General features: G+C 43.8%; 1 protein-coding gene across 3 annotated transcripts in view; it reads left to right on the plus strand.

Annotated features, from left to right (window-relative positions):
- Nucleotides 1–21,300, plus strand: part of SCARA5 (scavenger receptor class A member 5) — a 123,565-nt gene that overhangs the window by 52,532 nt on the left and 49,733 nt on the right. The gene's annotated exons all lie outside the window — the stretch shown is intronic.

Genomic DNA, 21,300 nt, shown 5'->3' on the forward strand with positions numbered 1-21,300 from the left:
TCTTGATACATCTTGCCAAATTGCTTTCCAAAAGCATTTTACACTGTCATCAGCGATGTATAAACATACTAGTTTTCACCGTACTCTTGCCAGCATGATGTAGCACTGTGCCATTATTTTTAGAGAGATTTCATTTATTTTATATCTCTTTGATAACTAATGATCTCATAAAGTTTTTCATATACTTGATTATTCATTATATCATCTCTTAAGGGAACTCTCTCTAAGCCCTTTGTCTGCTTACATATGTGAGGCCAAAACATATAGTTATTAAGTATCTACCACCTGTTCACTACCATGGGGTGCTATGGGTGGCCACGGAAGTGTAAGGCCTAGTTCTTACCTTCCAGATGCCTACAATCAATGATCACATCTTATTTAGTTATTGCCGATTTCTTTGTACCCGATCCACTGGTTTGCACATTGTGCTCAATAAATTTTATTGAATGTAGTTCAATCCCAGATAACATGTTTATGTTCTTTGTGGTTCACAGAGATCTGCATTCAATTCAAAGGAATGCAGAATCAGAATCCAAAATGAGCTTAGATCCAAGGAGTTAGCCCAGACTTTAGAATCTAATGCACAGCAGAGGGAAGATGCACTTGATAGCAATTCTAAAGCAAGGTTAAGGGTTTGAGGTTGGCAGCTTGAATGATGTGGCTGCTCACCAAAAGTGATTGCAGTCAAACTAATAGAGGTATTATATGGAAAATTAGGGAGGTGATAGTCCTGTGGAGCCCAATGTGGTTTCGACAACTCCACAAACCCTCAGTATTTGTCTTTTTTCTTTTCCATTTTTTATTTTGAAAACATTTTAAACCTACAGAGAAATTGCCAACATTGTATAATAAGCACTCATATACCCTTCTACCTGGTCCATCGATTGTTAGCACTTTGCTACATCCTCCACACCCCGCCGAATCCCCCCTCCATGTTGTTATTACTATTTTTATTGTTGCAGAACCATTTGAGAGTAAATTGCAAGCTTCACCCCTAAATACTTTAGTATGTACTTCCAAGAACAAGGAAATTCTCTTATATCACCCCTTACAGTTGTTAAATTCAGGAAGTTTAAGTTTGGTACAATACAATTACAAACATATAGTTCCATAATTAACTTTCTTCAGTTGCTCCAGTAATGTCCTTTATAGCATTTTTTTTTACCCTGATTCAGGATCTGATCCAGTATTAGGCATTTAGTTATATCATGTCCCTTTAGTCTTCGTTTATCTATAATGGTTCCTAGCCTTTCATTGTTTTTTAAGACATCGATATTTTTGAAGAACATAGATCAGTTAATTGCTATAATGTTACTCAATTTGAGTGTGTCTGATGGTTTCCCCATGATTAGATATAGGTTAAGTATTCTTGGGGAAAATCCTTCATAAATCCTGCTCGGTGCATCACATCAGGGGATATTTTGTATCATTTTTTTCCCTTTATTTGGTAACATTAAATATGGTCACTTGGTTAAGGTATTTTTCTACTGTAAAGGTATCTTTATTCCTTTTCTAATTAAGAAATGGTCTATGGGAGACACTTTGCTATTGTGCGGATACTAACAATTTTTTTCAATCAATGATTTTAGCATTCGTTGATAATGCTTTCCTGTTATTACACAGCTGGTCATAAGGTGAGGTTTTTTCCTAACCATCCTCAGTGTTGTTTTCTTGTCTGGGTACTACAGTTACAGGTGGATGTAGACCGTGGAGTGCTGGAGTTGGCTCCAACTGTATGCATCTTTTCCCAACTCCATATTTAGTGATGTCACCTTGGTAGCCTGAAATCGACCACAGTGAGAGTATTTACACCTCAGAAATTGGCAAATGCTACAGAGTGGGATTTTCGTTGTTCCCCTGGAGGACCAGTTGTTAAATCTTTACCACTGGATGCAGACAAGCTGAAACACATTCAAAAAATAACTTTATTAATGGAGGGTCTAGAAATCTTAAGGAAAGAAGATCTATCTTCAAATATTTAAATTTGGGGCAATCTCCTTAGTTAGGAGATAATTCCTTAACACATCCTGCCTTACCTCCCACTGGGCACCCCAGCTGTGCATGAGTCCTTGAAGAAATCACAGGCATCTCCCCCTACAGGCTTCCTGTGGGGAGCTAGCAGGGGTGGCATAGAATGCAGAGGCTGTGGGTTACCTTGAGAAGGGACCCGGATGCTTCCCCCACTGGTCCTAGAGGAAAAAATGTGGATGCAGAGAGATATGAGGGACAGAGGATATAGAGTTCATGCTAAGTGGCTCTCATCGTCTTGGTAAAGTAGGTACCACTTTACTTCAAAGAGTAAGGGATAAAGCAAACTTGGGCATTAAGGGGCTTGAGGAAGGTTTTGAATGACAGTTAAGGGATTTTTTTTTCCCCAGCCCACCAACCCACTCAAAGCAGTTCAACTGCAGGTATATTCAAATAGCAAAAGAATGGGCCAAGCCTGCACACTTTTTTAGCACTACTGTGCAGTCCAAGAGGTACCACAAGGCAGGAGGTAGAAGCAGTTGCATTGGGTTTAACATTGATGTCTGGAGAGGTAGGTAAACTCCCTCAGAGGCTTGGGGCGTGTGAAAGCAGCTCTGAGTCCCAGTATGACAGTGTTTGGAGTATAGCCAGAGCGGGGAGCAAAGGGAGGAGAGGGCAAGTTACCAGGATTGATCTGCCTACTGAAGACAGTGAGAGAGCCAACAAGGTTAGTGGTGGTTTGGAAAGAGGGGAATCAATGTTCTGGGATCTCTTTTCAAAGCACCAAATGATTACAGGTCTAGGGTGAACAGTACTGGGAGACACTGCGGACGAAGGTAAAAAGCTGTGTGTTCAGGTTGCCAGAAAGTAACAAACGTGAAAATGATAAAGTGCCTAACAGTGCTTTGTGAAATGTAAACCCTTGTTCCATGTTCCATGATGATTATGCGTGCCCACAAACCTGATAATCAGTGAAGAAAGGGAGCATGGCTGGAGTGGAGGGTGTATGGGAATACCAACAGTTTGAATTTGAACAGGGCTCTGCAATATATGTGGGGTTTTCTTCCCACATATTTTTCTCAAATAGTATCGGCATAAAACACGTAACCCAGTGCATTGCCCATAGTAAATGCTCAATTAAAGCTTATTAAAAAAAATAAATAAAGCTTATTCTTTTCTTTAGTAGTGGCAGCAACCTCTTGTGGTAGATGTCATTATTTCTATTTTTAGATGAAAAGGAAGAGACTCAGAATGAATTCCCTTGTCTGAGAGTAGCAAGTTGAGTGATGGGCAGGACCTTGAAGTCCTTTTTTTTTTTTTTAAGATTTTATTTATTTATTCAAGAGAAACATAGAGACAGAGGCAGAGAGAGGCAGAGGGAGAAGCAGGCTCCCCACAGGGAGCCCCATGTGGGACTCGATCCCAGGACCCCGGGATCATGACCTGAACCATAGGCAGACGTTCAACCACTGAGTCACCCAGGTGCCCCAGTACTTTGGATTCTAAATTCAATACTCCTTCTTTTCTAATGTGTCAAAGGGCCCATCCAATTCTTAGAATCTATGAAAAACTTAATTTTTCTACTTTTAAGTAATCTTTTGTACTTCACACAAAGCTGCTAGTTTTTGAAACTGAGATTGTAAACATGACATGTAGACAGTGTTTTTTTTTTATTATAGTATATTTAAAGTTGTCATTAAAATTTTTCCCTATTGTAGAAAGGCTGTGAATTCACATAATATCATATTGTGACTGATGATTATCACTGGTATGATTTCATAGATCTCTTTTGCAATACTAGGGATATCCAACCTAATAATTCAAGGTGCTCTGGGGAACTAATTAATATTTCAAAGTAACTCTTAGTGTCAAGGTTTTTAATTGGAAAAACTCTCTCTGTTTAGGTGGAAATGCTTCTTGCATTATTGTCAATGATGATTTTCATGGGTGGTAAATGGATGGATTAGATGGATGAGAATTCTGGTGTCCTGGATAGCAGTATGGTCTGATAGAGATGTGACTTGGGTTTCAAGAAATATGCATACTAGACCTGCTTCTGCCACCCACCGTCTAAATGACCTGGAACATTTCATATCACCTTTCTCAGCCTTCATTTCCTAATCTGAAAATGAGAAGTAAATGTTCATTAAGGACATTTTCAGCTCAAAGCATCTTACTGCACCATAAGCCTGATTTTTGAGGAACAGCAATGTGAGAGATTTGACACGGGGGCAGCCAGCCTCATGTTTGGAAAAGAGGAAACCCAGTAAGTGCCTAGATTCCTGGCAAGTGTGGCCCAGATTCCTTACATGCCTATTAGTGAGAATGATTTCCAACCTCCTTAAAATACTTTATGACAAGCTCAACAAGCGAAGAAAGATGGATTTGAGAAAATCGTCCAACAGGGAGAAGCTCACACCACTCCACCAGAGAGCTGCGTGGAAACCCTGGGGGACTGATACTGAGCTGTTTGAAAACAAACATTTGTGGAACAAATTGTCTGGAAAGATAGAGAAACACACTTGCTGTCCTTGCTGATTTCGGCTTAGGACCTCATGTGACTATGGCTGGGGGCAGACTAGACGGATGGAGTTAGACTCGTGTGGCTCCAGGAGTAGCTTCTTGCTAGAGCGAGAGGGGTGGACCGTGTACTGGGTGTAGGGCAGAAAGCAGATAGCAGGGGGCTCAGGCTGGATCTGCCATTACTGGCAGTGTCATCTTGAGCGAGCCACTCAATCTCTACAAGCTTCGCCTGCAAAGCTGGACATGTGAACGTATTTTGTATTTTTTTTACAAAATGGTCAGTCAGGTGATGCCACAAGAGGAGGCAGAGGAGAAGATCAGGAAAACAAAGTTTAGTGTATGCAACAGGTCCCTGAGACAAGAGGTGTGGAGCCCACACAAGGCCTCGAGGGGAGACACCACTGTGGTCAGGAGGCGCAAGACTAGAATCATGGGAACTTTAGAGGATGGCCTTTATTGCGGTTTCCGTGAGACAGGCAAGGCAGGGCAGGGTAAATAATTTAGGATTGGCTAGTTTGAATAATTTTGGTGGACTTTAGGCTACAGAGGTGGTCTCTATTTGCCTCGTACTTGGCCCTAGGATGAGGAATGCAGAGAAAGATTGCTTCTGGGGCCAGGTAGAGGAGAGGTGACTCCAGATTGGGTATCAAAGGTATGCTCCCAGCTGAGCCTTTCCTACTTCTAAGAATTGCCTAGATCCAGGAGGAGCAGTTTCTTCCCAGCTAGAAAGGTTTCTTAAGATGTCAAACCATAATTTACAGGAAACAGTTATATACATACATATAATAATGTATACATTATTATAACAAATATAACATTTGTATACATCAGGTATAACAAATATGATGTATATATTATGCATCATATATGTTATATAGTATATCTACATGATGTATACTATATACATTGTGTGTAGATAATGTGTGTACATTATATATGATATATACAACATATATATACAATGTATACATATATTATGTATTACATATAACACATAATTTTTATATAATTATAATACAATTTAATATATATATTCTACAATACAGAACACATTCTCATTAAAACTGAACATATGAACAATGATCTCAGAGCATCACATGGGATTAGATACATGAAAATACCCAGTCCACAGTCTGGTACTGGGTTAGACACCCATTGATAGTAGCTTTCTCTCTTCTTCCATCCAGCTCAACAGATAGCCCATCTATACCTCTGTCTTGAGCTAGGGCAAGAAGGTTCTTCTGTCCAGGACTCCATTTTTAACTGTGAAGTACAGAGGGGTATCCAGGTGCTCACCAAGGTAACTTTCATGCCGGATGTTGCCACTTGCTTGTCTGGTTCCTTCCGAGAGCTGCAATGTACCTTTGTGGGTCAGAAGGACAAGGATAAGAGGTCCCACTGGGGGACGCAGCAAAGGGAGCTTGGAGGTTGGAACGATGTTATCAGATTGAGAAAGAGATTGCCCACACCTGGCAGGAACAGACCTCAGCTCTGATACAGTGGCCTGCCCCTGGATAGTCTTTGTAAAGCCACAGAAGTAATCTCTCCAATGTCCAACCATGAGCCCAGTCTTGGGTGAGGCAGAGAGAAAGCATGCTATTTAAGGTAGTGGAACACACACAAAAAAATGCCGGTTCCACCACATACATATAATTTTTTAAAATATTGTATTTATTTATTTAGGGAGAGAGCACATGAGCAGCAGGGCTGGGGGCAGAGGGAGAGGGAGAGAGAATCTTAAGCAGACTCCATGCTCAGTGAAAAGTATGATGCTGGGCTCAATCTCATGATTCTGGGATCATGACCTGAGCTGAAATCAAGAGTTGGATGCTTGACCAACTGAGCCACCCAGGTGCCCCTATACATGGAATTTTCACATTGATGTGAGTAGCTGGCCTGTAGATCAAAAACCATAAGTTTCTCCATGACATCTATCTCTGAGGAATGCTATAAAAATTAAAAGATCTGGGTGTGTATCAAATAGTCTGTATGTGGTAGAGTGTCCAGCACAATGCCTCGTGGTCAGTAAGTGCTGAATCAGTGAAAGTTTCCCCTCTTATTAATCATTCTGGACCTGATTATTACATAGGCAGAGGATATTTCTGCAATAAGTGCTGAAGTTATCTCATGTCTGTTCTTAATAAAGTTCAAGCCATGTATTTGTTTTTAAAAATACATAAATGGTCAATTTGCTAGCTCAGATGGGATGAGATTCTAGAAAGGAACTTTTGTTTTGTGATGGGTAGTCACCACGTTTATATAGAAGGGTCATGGGTGAAGTGAAATCCAGCAAGTTAGGGTTTTTTTCCCTTTACTTTTCAAAGAGGATGAAAACTGCCAGGGTAAGATCAACTCTGAGCCCTAGAAGAGTGGTATTTACACTCCTTATTCTTGTGCTGTGTCATTACAGATTAGGGGCTTTATCATATTGTATATCAATGAAGACTTTAGCTTAGATGCCGACATAGCTGAAATGATACACTAGGAAAAACCTGCATATCATTGGGCAAGTCACTTTTCTCTAAAAGGGACTTCATTTTCCATGTGTGCTTTGAAAACTGGCTTTGGATTTGGTTTTTATTTTTTCTATAACTATATTCAATGACTAAGTCTTCGAAGGCCACTCCTCCCACTAACTGCAAGAATGGACCAACAAGCCTCATTGGACTGTGGAGAAGATTCCCCACAAAAAAAACTTTAAAATTTCTAAGCAGAATTGTCAGATCCTAAGTGCGCATGACCCACAAGCAGCAGCAATTTGAAGAAGCACTTGGTAGCTGGAGCTCCGAAGTTGGAACCTAGCCCCATGAGACTCATGCTGTCTACATTTTAGGTTCTCCTGAGTCTGTGGGGCCTCTTCTATCTAAAATTATGACTAAGGCTTGGAAATCAATGCCCACCTCTACTGTCCACCCCAATATCCTCCAGTTCATTTCCATTAAAGGGCCTCACTGAACACTTGTTAGAGGTTAAATTGTGTTTCCCTAAAGATTTCCTATGTTGAAGCCCTAAATCCCAGGACCTCAGAATGGAATTCTATTCGGAGATACAGTCTTTAAATAAAGTCACTAGGATGGGCCCTAATCCAATATGACTGGTGTCCTTATAAGAAGAAGAGATTAGGGGGATGCCTGGGTGACTCAGTGGTTGAGCGCCTGCCGTTGGTTCAGGCCATGATCCCAGAGTCCTGGGATCCAGTCTCCCATCGGGCTCCTTTGGGGAGCCTGCTTCTCCCTTTGCCTATGTCTCTGCCTCTCTCTCTGTATCTTTCATGAATAAATACATAAAATATTAAAAAAGAAGAAGAGATGAGGACACAGACATACACAGAGGGAAGACCATGTAAAGATGGGTGAACCCAGCCATCTCCAAGCCAAAAAGAGAAACGTTAGGAGAAATCAACCCCACAGACACCATGATCCCAGACTTCCAGCCTCCAGCATCATGAGACAATAAGGGCCTGTTGTTTAAGCCACCCAGCCTGTGGTATTTTGTTATGGCAGCCCAAGCAGACTACTACACCACTTACTTGTGTTTTCAAAAACTTATCTTCCCAGCCAAAAATAAATAAAATAAAGACCAGAGAGAGAGAAAGAACAACAAAATCATCCATGAGGAGAATGTTTAGTAGTCCTGTCCGTCCCTGGATGACCCACTGAAGCTTGCAGGGTGATTTAAGGTGCAGCTTAGGATAACCACAAGCAGTAATCTTATTTACAACACTTGGTTATAGCATCGTACCATTTTTTTTCATGGTGCCTGTTTCTTTTCCCTCCTCTATGATGTGAAGCCAAGAGGGGATTCTGGTGAAGAAAGAGGCTCTGGAGTTGGCATCAGAACACCTGGGCTCTCAATTCTGAGTTTCTGCCTCCCTGGCTCTAAGACCTTGAACTATTTACTTAATTTCTATAACCTTTAGCTACCCCAACTTTAAAATAGGGATAACAAACAATGCCTGTTTCACAGGTCGTTTTGAGGATTAAGTGGCATGAGGTGTAAGGAGTGCCTAAGGTATAGGTAGGAACCTGACAAATACAAGCTAACTAATGTGGGATCCAGACTCTTTCAGAGTCTGACTGTAAAAAGAGACCATTTGTCTCTGTTACATGTAATCCTCTTACCTTCAGCTGAGAATTCACATCTATTATGGTAATTTTGAATTTTGATTTTTTTTTATTTAGCAAAGCAAAGTCTATTGAGTGATAGTAAAGTGATAGTACAAAGTTCCAGAAGAGGGAGGTAACCCAAGAGGTTGCCATGAATTTTGATTTTGCCATCTGCAACATTACTCTCACCAGCTTTGGTCATCTGCTGTTAGTCATCAATTGTGTATTGACTCAACAGGGCTGAGGATTGCATGTCACCAGATGCCATGTCATTCAATGGTATTGAAGCCTTCCTCTTTGCCAGTGTACAATTCCAAAAGGCCACTAAGTTCTGACAATCTTATTTCTTTATCATGCCTTGTGTGTGTCACTTCTCTCCATCCTGACTTGCTTCTAGACCTTCTTTTGTCACCAGGACCACTTCTGTCCCTACCCCGCTTCCCTCCTTGAGTTCTTGACCTTCCCAGTTCCTTCTCTACATTGCTGATAGAGGCATCTGACAAAATATAAACAGAACCCTGTCCTCCTGACTACTGAAGAATGTCCACGGATTACACTAATCGCAACCACCTTCTTCAGATAATCTTAGTGTTGGGTTTAACATGTTCTTTTCCCAATGAACATCTTAAGATGCTTTAGAACAGAATAATTTTAAACAGGTTTCCTTTGGTGTGTTGTTTTCTCCTAAGTAAATGATAAGCTTTTTGATAGGAAAGCTTGTATTCTAGACTTCTCTGTATTTATTATCACCCAGACCCAACAGTGAGTCGGTACCTCACACACATGTATTGGATGAATGCATGAATGAAAAATGAATATCCTAATTTTGAACTTATCTGTGGCCTCTTGGGACAATGGGGCATCAAGAAGTAAAGAGGAGAAGAAGAAGAAGAAGAAGAAGAAGAAGAAGAAGAAGAAGAAGAAGAAGAAGAAGAAGAAGAAGAAGGAAGAAGAAGAAGAAGAAGAAGAAGAAGAAGAAGAAGAAGAAGAAGAAGAAAGAAGAAGAAGAAGAAGAAGAAGAAGAAGAAGAAGAAGAAGAAGAAGAAAGAAGAAGAAGAAGGAAGAAGAAGAAGAAGAAGAAGAAGAAGAAGAAGAAAAAAGAAAAAGAAGAAGAAGAAGAAGAAAAAGAAGAAGAAGAAGAAGAAGAAAAAGAAGAAGAAAAAGAAGAAGAAGAAGAAAAAAAAGAAGAAAGAAGAAGAAGAAAAAAGAAGAAAAAGAAGAGAGAAGAAGAGGAGGAGGAAGAGGAGGAGGAGGAGGAGGAGGAGGAGGAGGAGAAGAAGAAGAAGAAGAAGAAGAAGAAGAAGAAGAAGAAGAAAAAAAAAAGAAGAAGAAAAAGAAGAAAAAGAAGAAGAAGAAAGAAGAAGAAGAAGAAGAAGAAGAAGAAGAAGAAAGAAGAAGAAGAAGAAGAAAGAAGAAAGAAGAAGAAGAAGAGAAGAAGAAGAAAGAAAAAGAAGAAGAAGAAGAAGAAGAAAAAGAAGAAGAAGAAGAAGAAGAAGAAAAAGAAGAAGAAGAAGAAGAAGAAGAAGAAGAAGAAGAAGAAGAAAGAAGAAGAAGAAGAAAAAGAAGAAGAAGAAGAAGAAGAAAAAGAAGAAGAAGAAGAGGAGGAGGAAGAGGAGGAGGAGGAGGAGGAGGAGGAGGAGGAGAAGAAGAAGAAGAAGAAGAAGAAGAAGAAGAAGAAGAAGAAGAAGAAGAAGAAGAAGAAGAAAAAAGAAGAGAAGGAGGAGGAGGAGGAGGAGGAGAAGAAGAAGAAGAAGAAAGAGAAGAAGAAGAAGAAGAAGAAGAAGAAAGAAGAAGAAGAAAAAGAAGAGGAGGAGGAGGAGGAGAAGAAGAAGTAGAAGAAGAAGAAGAAGAAGAAGAAGAAGAAGAAGAAGAAGAAGAAGAAAAAGAAGAAGAAGAAGAAGAAGAAGAAGAAGAAGAAGAAGAAGAAGAAGAAAGGAGTGAGCCAGCCCCTTAGTGCTGAGGGAGAAAAGGATGCCTCTTGTTTTATTCTGGAATACGGACATCAGAGCCTGAGACATGGGCTTGGAAGTTTATTGTGAGAAATGATCCTGGCAAGCAGGAGTGGAGGATGAAGAAGATCTGAAAGTAGGGAAAGCAAACACAAGAATGTGTCCCTAGCCACTGGGGGTCAGTCCTGTCAGGACTTCTAATGAGGCTATTCGTAGGAGCTACAGAATTGCCTGTCATTGTGAAGAACATTTATCGTGGTTTCCACAATTCTGAGAAGTCATAGATGCTTTGGAGGTAGAAAGCAAGAGATGAGAGTGTAGATGAAGTGAGGTGCTACTAGGTTTCACCAGTCTGGAAGTGGATCATTGTGGCTCTGGGTGGATGAAATGTAGGCTGACAGTGTGAGGCAAGGTCCAAGGGCTGCTCCATCCGTCTCTGCTCAGCCAAGCCCCTCTACTTCTGAAAAGAGATGCAGGTAGATGCTCTCCATTTTGAACCATTCGCTTAGTCATTGACAACTTATTCACTGACCACATACTGGGTTCAAGGTTCTATGTTAGGCACTAGGTTGGTCTAAATAGCATGTCCCTAATTCCACTTGTGAATTCACAAAGAGTTAGTCTCTTTCCTATTAGACCTATGCATGTAATCGAAATGCTGAGTTTCCTGACATCTCTGGTAATGATTTCAGATGCCCTAGCCTTGTAATGGGAATCCTGGGGACAGTCCCCTCAGCCTTTTGATTTATAATTCATCTTGGATCTTATTTCCACAGTAATCCGCAGTGAATTATTAGAGACTCTCTGCTTGGACCACCAAAGGGAACCTTTGTGCCAGGATCACAGAGTATCCAGACACATCTTTGCAGAAAGTAATAAATACATTGGTAGGGTTTTTCTTCCTTTGAAGTTGTACCAGGGCATCCTAATATGGCATCTATGGCCGTCAGATGGCCGCTAGCCAGCATGCATTCTGTGGATCCCCCAGTTCACAGTTTGGGCTAACCAGTGTGCCAGAGACAGGATCTATTTGTAAAGGCTGTGCATCTTGCTTGCAGCCAATTCCAGTGGGCAGGTGGTCCCTGTCATTTGCCTGTTTGTTGGACCTTGCATGGGAGACTCAGAATTGGCTACCTTTGCTTGCTCAGTTAGAGACACCTGCGTGTCTATGAGCTGATAAAGGCCAATGCAGGTAGGCATTCAGGATACCAGACCTCAGCTGGCAAAACTTGTCTCACGCTGGGAGCCATTGGTTGATGAGTCTCCAGCCTGACAGGGCATCAGAAAACACAGGACACCTGTGCAAAGATAATGTGTCTGGCTTCTTTCTCAAGGGGCCTCATGTTGTTCTGAGCTGTAGCTCAAAGCTCCTGGCTCCCCCTCATATACTGCAGGGGCTGGTGGGGCCACAAGCAAAGAAGAATTTCATGTCCAACCTGGAAATGTTTATCCTGGGCATCCTGCTGAGCCAGAAACAAGGGTGTATGGTACTTAAAGATGATAGATAGATAGATAGATAGATAGATAGATAGATAGATAATAGATAGAGCGAGCTCACCAAAAGTCTACTGATCAGTTGTCCTCCTCGTTGGTCATAAGGACCTCCCCAATACTCCCTTTCCTCATCTGCTCACTTCCCCTGCTTCAGTGCTTCCCATGCCCACATGTGGCCGAGAGCAGGTGGTACTGAGAAACACCCCACCCTACTCCACCCCACCCCCTCTGGTGAATGGCCAGTTCTAGAATCCAGATGCGTCCCTGCAGGCCCAGGTTCTTAAGTGCACCCTGACTCTGTACCACCAGCTGTCCTGGGATCCTGACCCACTCACATTCTTTCAGTCTCAGCTATCTCCATTCCTTTGTGCCTCTAGCTCCAGCCCTGGCTTCTGCTTTGGTGCTTGCATAGCACCTGCCCTTCCCGGCTCTTCCCCTTGAGGCTGTGCCCTACTGTTCCTTTCGCTGACTCATCTCGGGGCTGAGATGCCCTCATCCTGCAGGCGGGCCTTTTGGATGACACCCATGTGGCTTGCTCAAGACTCACCCTGCCTGCTCGTGGCCTTGGTGCTACACTCAAACCACCCGCTGAAGGCCCTGTCTCACTCTGCTCAGGCTAGTATAACAAAATACCATGGACTGGGCAGCTGAAACAACAAACATTTATTTCTCACAGTTCTGGAGGCTGGAAGTCTGAGATCAAGGTGCCAGCATGGTTGGGTTCTGGTGAGATCTCTCTTCCTGGTTTGCAGATGGCCGTCTTTGTGCTATGTCCTCATGGGGTCTCTTTCTCTCCTTATAAGGACATTAAGCCCATCATGAGGTCCCCATCCTCATGGACCTCATCTAAACCTAATCACCTCCCAAAGACCCCACCTCCAAATGCTATCACATTGAGGATTAGGGCTCCCACATGAATTTTGGGGTGGGAGGGCACAAACATTCAGTTCATAGCAGCACATGTTCTCTTCTCTTGGTAAACCTCCTATTGACCGTTTCCCTCCCTTCAATGACACCTCATTCCTGCCTCGATCTGTTCCTTGACACCAAAAGAACTACTAAGCTTTGGACACCTATATTAGTTTCCTCTGGCTGCCTGACAAAGTACCACACTTTCTCACCATTCAGGAGGCTTGAAGTGTGAGACTCCAGCACCAGCAGGGTTGAGTTCTTCTGCAGGCTCTGATGGAGATTCCAGTTCATGCATCTCTTCAAGCTTCTGGTGGCTGCCAGCAGTCCTTGGTGTTCTTACTCTTGTGCCTACATCACTCCAATCTATGCCTCCATCTTCACCTGGCCTTCTGCTTCGTGTTGTGTCTCTGTGTATCCTCTTCCTCTATAAGGATGCCAGTCCCTGGGGTTAGAGCCCACCCTAAAACAGTAAGACTTCATCTCAACTCATTATATCTTTAGATAGGTCCAAAGAAGGTCACATTCTGAGGCTCCAGGTAAACATAAATTTGAGAGGACACTATTCAATCCACTACAATACTCAAATTTTAAGGTATAGTAAAAAAAAAAAAAAAGAGTTATTTTGTTTTAAATCCTACCTGTGCTTTGCACACTCAATTCCTTGAACAAATGCCAAGGTTATGTATTTTGTTTTAAATCCTACCTGTGCTTTGCACACTCAATTCCTTGAACAAATGCCAAGGTTATGTAAATACATCAGGTCCCTGCCCTGCTGGAATTCTCAGGATAATGAGAGTGGCTGATGGGTATGATTAGCTCTGGAATTGCATTTTATGGTAATTATTAGTATAATAAAGATAAAAGTAACAAATTCTATCCAACTGGGAGTAAAGAAGGCTCTAGGAGGGCTTCTTTTTTTTATTTTTAAGATTTTATTTATTTATTCATGAGAGACACAGAGAGAGAGGCAAAGACATAGAGGGAGAAGCAGGCTCCCCAAGGGGAGCCTGATGTGGGACTCGATCCCAGGATTCAGGATCATGACCTGAGGCAAAGGCAGAAGCTAAACCACCATACCACCCAGGTGCCCATCTGGGAGGGCTTCTTAGAAGAAATGTGAACTGAGTGATGATTAAGACAAATAGTGGGATGCCTGGGTGGCTCAGCAGTTGAGCATATACCTTCGGCTCAGGGCCTGATCCCAGGGAGTCCCACATGGGGCTCCTTGCCTGGAGCCTGCTTCTCCTCCCTCTCCCTGTGTCTCTGCCTCTCTTTCTGTGTCTGTCATGAATAAGTAAATAAAATATATTTTAAAAAAAAGACAGTTATGGAAAAACAAGACATTCCAGGAAGAGAGATCAGTTTGACCATAATACTTGAGGCAGTCATTTCAGGATCTCTTATAGGACCTTACAGATTTCCCATAGAGGTAAACAGCTCACCTGGTATCTGGGTTGGGGCTGCCAGGAAGTTGTCCCATCCATCTATAAGTGATTGGCCCCTGGCAAATGGCCCAGGGAATGAGAGCCATGCAGAGCCCTTTGGAAGGCCGAGCATCGTTTCCTGGCTTGTCTCTCTCTTTGCCAGCCACAAATGCGAGGATATTTAGCTACGTGGCTATTTCTTCAGGGTTGGCAAAAACCTTCACTGAGTGCTTTAAACTCAGCGCTTGGATATGGAGAAGACTGGAAGACCATGTGCCTCCCTTGCCTCATTGTCTGAGGTGACGTTACAGAATATCTGTTAATGCTCATCAGTAGCAGCAGGTCTTCCCCTCTATCCTTGAGGCACCCACCCCATCCCAAGACTTGTCCTCCCATCATGGTTGACCTCATTCATTGGCAGGACATCAACATTTATGTACAACTGGTGATTCCCAAACCGGCACTTCCAGCTTTAGACTCTCTCCAATTCCAACAGCCTTCTGGATATCTCTCCCTGGAGGTGCCTTAGAAACCTCAAACACGGGATCCCTGGGTAGCTCAGCAGTTTGGCATCTCCCTTCGGCCCAGAGCGTAATCCTGGAGACCTGGGATCAAGTCCCACATCAGGCTCCATGCATGGAGCCTGTTTCTCCCTCTGCCTGTGTCTCTGCTTCTCTCTGTGTCTCTCACGAATAAATAAATAAAGTCTTAAAAAAAAAAAGAAAAAAGAAACCTCAAACAGTATGAACAACCTGCTCCCCTCAACAGTCATCTTACAAATCTGCCTTGTTCTGGTCACTTCTCACTGCACAACTGCTTGGAAGAGTCGATTACATATGCTAGTCCTAAATGTTACTCTTTGTACCCCCAAGAGGGCAGCAGAAACCCATTCTCTATGCCTATGCAGCTCCTGGTAACTGGGGTGTTAAAGGACACCATTATGGATTGAATTGCCCCTGCCCCCAGAGTCATATGTCAAAACCCTACCCACCCAGTGTGACTGCATTTGGAGATAGGGACGTTAAGGATGTAATTAAGGTTAAACGAGGTCATAAGGGTGGGATCCTAATCCAATAGGACTGGTGCCCCTATAGGAAGAGGAAGAGACAGCAGGGATGTGCACACAGAGCAAGGGCCACATGAGGATATAACTAGAAGACAGACATCTGCAAGCCAAGGAGAGAGGTCTCGGGAGAACCCAACCCTTCTGGCACCTTGATCTTAGGCTTCCAGCCTCCAAAACCAGAGCATAAATATCTGTGGTTTAAGCCACCCAGGCTCCAGTATTCTGTTATGGTAGCCCCAGGCAGCTAAGACAGACCTGCCTGGGATTTGCCTCTTCATAGGGTTGCTATATGGGCCCCAGAGGATAAACAGTTGTTAGTTTTCTCCAGAACCAGCTACATAAGCAGGGCTCAGTGCACAATGAAAATGTAGGGTTCTCTGGTTCAGAAGCAAGAAAAAAAAAGCTGGTTTTTTTACCTCCTATTGTCTCTCCACCTGTTGTGTAGGTTTTTATTTGCTGTTTACAATGACAAAAACAGGCATGAGGATTTTCAGGCATGAGTACAGATCCTCATGGGAAGTGACTGGACCCTGACATCCTTATGGGGGTAGAAGAGAGGATGGCAGGGCCCCCCTGGGGAGTGAGAGGCTGAGACCTCATCCCAGGCTGGTGGGAGTGGGGCTGCACGTGAGCTGAGGTGCCAGGGCCCCATCAGACTTCACTTAAACAAACTCAAAGAAAAAATTCTCAAAATTTCCAGCTGGTGACCGCAGAGTATGAAGCCCTCCACACGGTGTCCTTCTGAGCCTAGAGCCCTGGGGGCCTGCACGGGTAATGCCCTGAGGCTGGCCCTGGTTCTCTCCTGCATCTTGGAGTCAGGGGAACCCTAATAAAGGTGTGGAGCTCCACTTTTAAGTTCATTTTCTCTTAAAGTCATGTATCCAGAGCTCAGCAAATTCCAGCCAGCTCTACAGACCCCCTGAAAGGAGGCCCCCTCCCTGCCTCTTGGTGCTTAGGTCAACATCCTCACTTTCAACCTCATCCTTGCTCACAGGTGCCCTGTATATGATCTATGAATTCTCATACCCACCTGCCTGCCTTCCCTCAGTGCCACGGGCCTAAATGAACCCAAGCCAGTACGACTGCAAGGTGCAATGGAAGAAGAGTGGACTCCCACGAGCAGCAGGGTGGCCTTGTGCCAGTTACTTAATCTCTCTAGTGTTGGTATTTTCTTCTGTAAAATGGTGACACTATCTGCCCGCAGACTTAGGAGGACCACAGGAGAATTGCATGGCATTCAGCAGTGTTCTAGCACCTGTCCCCAACCCACATCCCCCCACACCATGGCCCACCCTCCCTCAGACTGCTCAGATGCCACTTCCCTGCGCGCCCTCCCAAGCCACTAACTAGTCCTCCCGCCTTGTGGGCTGGCGTAGGGCCTCTGCTCAGGTGGCCTGCCGGAGCACTCCAACAGTGCTCCCTTGGAAAGATGGGGGACAGATGCCCTATGCTGTTTTGTGCAAGGGAGGAAAAGTGGGAGAGCCCCCAGGGTTTCAGAGACAGAGCAGCCTGAGCCTGCTTTCATGTTCTGCTACCTTCCTTAGCTTCTTTATCTGAAAAATGGGCATAGTAACTCCTACTTCGTCGGGAAGAAAGAGTGTCTTATAAGAACTGAGTTTGGCATGCAGCAGGTGCTTAATAAATGTCATCTCCTGCCCTGCTTTCCCTTATAGATTTTGTAGTTCCACATGTGGCTGAAAATCCCAGCAGAAGGTGTTAGAGGATGGTTTGCTAGACTAAGGGACACAGGACCCCGATTCATCTGTATTTTATACTTCTGGCAATCTTTTGACTTCTCTGAGACTCTTTTTTTCCCCTCCTTACGTGAAATTATGAATACTTGCCCTGCCTACCTCCCAAGGAGAATTATGTTGGAAATTAAGTGAGGTGATGGATGTGAACTTTTATACAAGGATAAAGGGTTATGAACACCACTGCCCAAGGTTTAGGCCATGAAACATCAAACAGAATGCTTAGCTTTTTTCCTCCCCGCCCCCCCCACACATGGATCCTCTGCCCTGCTGGCCTTACAGGTGTGCCAGATGCATTTGGGGAAGGCAGCCCCCGTGGTCAGTCACATCCAGAGCATCTTCACTTAACCAGCACGTGATTTTTGTTTTCATGAATATAAAGGATGACTATGGGTCAGAGGGCTAACTCGAGGCCCAGGTGTGGGTGGGAAGGCAAGGTTCAATTGCTGCTCAGGTAAGAGGGCTGCAGGAGAGGTGTGTGAGCAAGCCTCCCAGCCCCGGGCACAGCCTGAGGCAGACCCTAATGCATTCATCATATATTATTACAGAATCACATGCAGTTACACGTAATTAAGACTCAGCACTCAATACTGAATCAGAATCCAAATTTGAATGCCTACATGATTCCTGCCGAGCACCCTGACTCCGGCCTGGGTTTATGATGGGGAGCTCACCACCTTCAGAGTTTATTCCATATCTGCATGTCTCTGTTAAAAAAAAAAAAAAAAATTGTTCTGTGCCTTCTATCCTTTAGCGGTATTGCAGAGTAGCCAAGAGCCAGGAGCCCTAGAACCACACTCCAAGGGCTCAAAGTCAGTCTCCTCCCTTTACTGGCTGTGTGACCCCATGAATTACTTAATCTCTGTGTGCCTCGGGTTCCTCGTTCAGAATATGGGGTCATAGTAGTACTTATCTCATAGGGCCGGTAAGTGATTGTGTTCATGTGAAAAGCCCTTAGAATATTGCAAGCACATAGCAAGTCCTCGGGAAATGCCAGTGATTATTGTTACTCTCTGATTTCTCGTCCCCTTTGTGGAAGTATAAAAGTTGAAGAATAATGAAAGCACATTAAAAGAAAATATGCCACGCAGAGAGATAAATGAACTGTTTGCATAAACATGAATTAGGAGAGTCACACTCAAGGAAGAATTGTTCCCTGTTGAGGACAACAAACATCTGGAAGGAATTAAATGGGGGAAGAGGGTGGGTGGTGGTGGTGGTGTGGGCTGAGAACATACTGTGACTGTTGGAAGGAGATAATTCATTTTTGGGGTGGGTAAGTGATTCCCGAAGAAAGGGAAGTTGCTCTGGGCTTATACAGCATGATTTGATGCCCAGAGACTCTTTACTCCTCCAAATAATTTCTGTTCTGATTAGCCTGGGTACCTAATATGCCAAAACCATTCCTTCGAGCTAATGCATTACCTTGAAAAGGCCACTTCTAAAATGCACATATATTAACATTAAAAAATGACAAGGTACTGTCTTATATCTGCGACATTAACAATATGAGGACTGTGGCACTTGTTGCACTATCTGGTCTGTTTAACCTGGCACACTAGAACATCTATAAGTGTGCATATAAATAGACATCACTTTGGGGGAATTTATTTGGCTGGAGTTTTTTAGAATCACAAAAATGTTTATACCCTTTGATTCCCTAATCCAACTTCTGGGAACTTATTGTTAGGAATATTTTCAAGACAAGGAGAGACCTTTCTGCCTTTATGGTCTACGATAGAAAAAAAAATTCAACGGTAAGAGAATGGGTAAATTACAACACATCCCTTTGATGGATGCTACGGGACCACCCCAAGTTATAATTGTAAAAGACAGAGAGAAGGATTAGAACATGCTTATGAAATAGTCATATTAGGGGGGAAAAACAAGCAACTCAGAAATCAAACTGTAAAGATTGGGGATGTGTATGGATGGAGCAAGAGAAAGAGAGCCAGTGTGCTTTGTGGAAGACTTTTCTTTCTTGCTTTTATTTGGGTGTATGTTAATACTGGTTGTGCCATGAACAATAATAAAAGACCCAAATGAACTCTCAGGGAAGGAGTAGCCGACTGTCCATCGTTTTCGTGTGGGCTAGTGTCAGCCCAGTTGCCTGGACTGAGAGAGGGGACCCAAGAGTTGCCAGATTCTGAGAGGGGAGCTGATGGGCAAGGCCAGGGCTCCCCAAGGGCACAGGGCACCAGTTGGGCATGGGTACCGCCTGTGGAGGGCAGGGGGTGGGGAGCCCACAGAGAGCGGGAGTAAGGGAGCTTGCCTACCTCATGATGTTGCCACTGGCAGGCCTGGAGGTGAAAGCAAGGAGGTTGCCCTGTTCCTTTGAGTCACTCACAAATCCCAGTTTTTAAAGCAGAACTTGCAAAGCTCTGAGCATTCTTTATTGCATCTGATAAGCTGCGGTGTCTCTTTGAACTCCAGGGGCATTGTGGGCAGGGATTGGCACTAAATTATCGGGCTGTGTTCCAACTGCTCCGTCTCTAATACTTGCCATCCAATCTGGGTTGAATATTGGACAAACATGCTGGTTTTAAAATTGAGTCCCGGCCTATGGTGATTTCTTCAGCAGACAGTTCCTGTGGTTACTTAGGTGGTGACTGGGTCACAGATTCATTCCCCCAGAACCTCTACTTCTATTGACAACTCTTCAGCTAAGCTCCCAGAGCAATGCAGCAGTGGTATGAACCACTAGACCAGGAGGCCTAAATCATGCCATTAGGCAGTTCGCTTATACTCTTCCTGGCCTCAGTGTTTTTTTTTTTCTGGAAGTTGTGGGAAATATTCACCAAGGACTGCATAGAACCAAATCCAATGGCCAAAGTCTGAAAAGCCCAGCTGAAGCTAAACAGAATGCAGTTTGAGCCACATGAGGAGTCTCATGTCCATAGTGAAGGAGATGATCCTGCTACCATGATCTGCCCAGTCTGTCCACATCTTGGAAAACCACACTTGGATCACACACCACCTCTAGGGGGATGTTGACACACTCAAGAATGTGCAGGGGAGGGTGGCCAGGATGTATGGAGGTTTAAAACCTAGTCAGGAGAGAACAGATGCAGGAAATGCAGATTTTCAACCAGAAATTTTGAAATTGTGAAGAGCTGTCTTGTGGAAAAAATATTTCACGAGCTCTATATGACTCCCAAAGGGCAGGATTAGTGGATAGAAACTACAGGAAGGCAAATCTCCAGTCTGAACAGAATGCAAAACATTCCAACAGTTAGAAGTAATTGAAGGCGGAGAGGCGGGTATCAGCAGAGGCTGGGTGACCACTTGGCATGTAATTTTCTTGGAGATTAAAGTTCTGGGTGAGCAGGAAGCTGAGATGGGGATTTCAAGGCTCCACCTAGCGCTATGAGTCTCTGAATCTAATTTGAAATGACTTGGCTCCTCCAGAAGCATCACAAAGTACGGCAGCAGCTGGTCTTCCAGTGGCTTCAGCACCCACACAGCTATCTGCCCCCCTTCCCAACCTGAGGTTCTGGAAGAGTTATCCTATCCCAATTTCTCATTGTTCGAACAGGCTGTGGATGAAGGCCCCTGCTCTCCCCATTTCAAGACTACTAAGGCAGAGCTCCTCCTGTGCCTCATCTACCTCTACCTCTGACTCTGTCCCACTTGTACTACTAGTTTGTTTCCATTTCTCTAGTGTGTAGAGCAGAGGTGGGTACGGCCCTGGAGAATGCACAACAAACTGATCACAAGCACCCAAGACTCCCAGCACCAGGGTTTGTGGTGTACTTGAGTCAGTGCAGCCCACAAGCTTCCAGGAGACACTGGATTAGAATTATTAAGATGCACATCCCTCCCCTTAGTATTGTAAAATAGCTGCTTATAAACCAAGAAAAGGAAACTTCTCTAAGGAGAAAGGGTGAAGTCACTGAGATGGGTTGTTTGCTTGAGGAAGGAATTAGAGGATTAAGAAAAAGTGTTGGAGGGGGCCGAGTAGGGAGTATATAAAAGCATCTGTACCTGCCCAGAGGGACTCTCTCCCCAATAAGGGGGTTGTGGGGGGTGGGGTGGGACCCTGGCATCAGGAAGCTGGGAGTGTTACCTCGAGCCTGGCTGAGTCTGCTGCTGGCATGGTTTCTTCAA

The sequence above is a fragment of the Canis aureus genome, chromosome 24, assembly GCF_053574225.1.
Source record: "Canis aureus isolate CA01 chromosome 24, VMU_Caureus_v.1.0, whole genome shotgun sequence".
Classification (NCBI taxonomy): domain Eukaryota; kingdom Metazoa; phylum Chordata; class Mammalia; order Carnivora; family Canidae; genus Canis; species Canis aureus.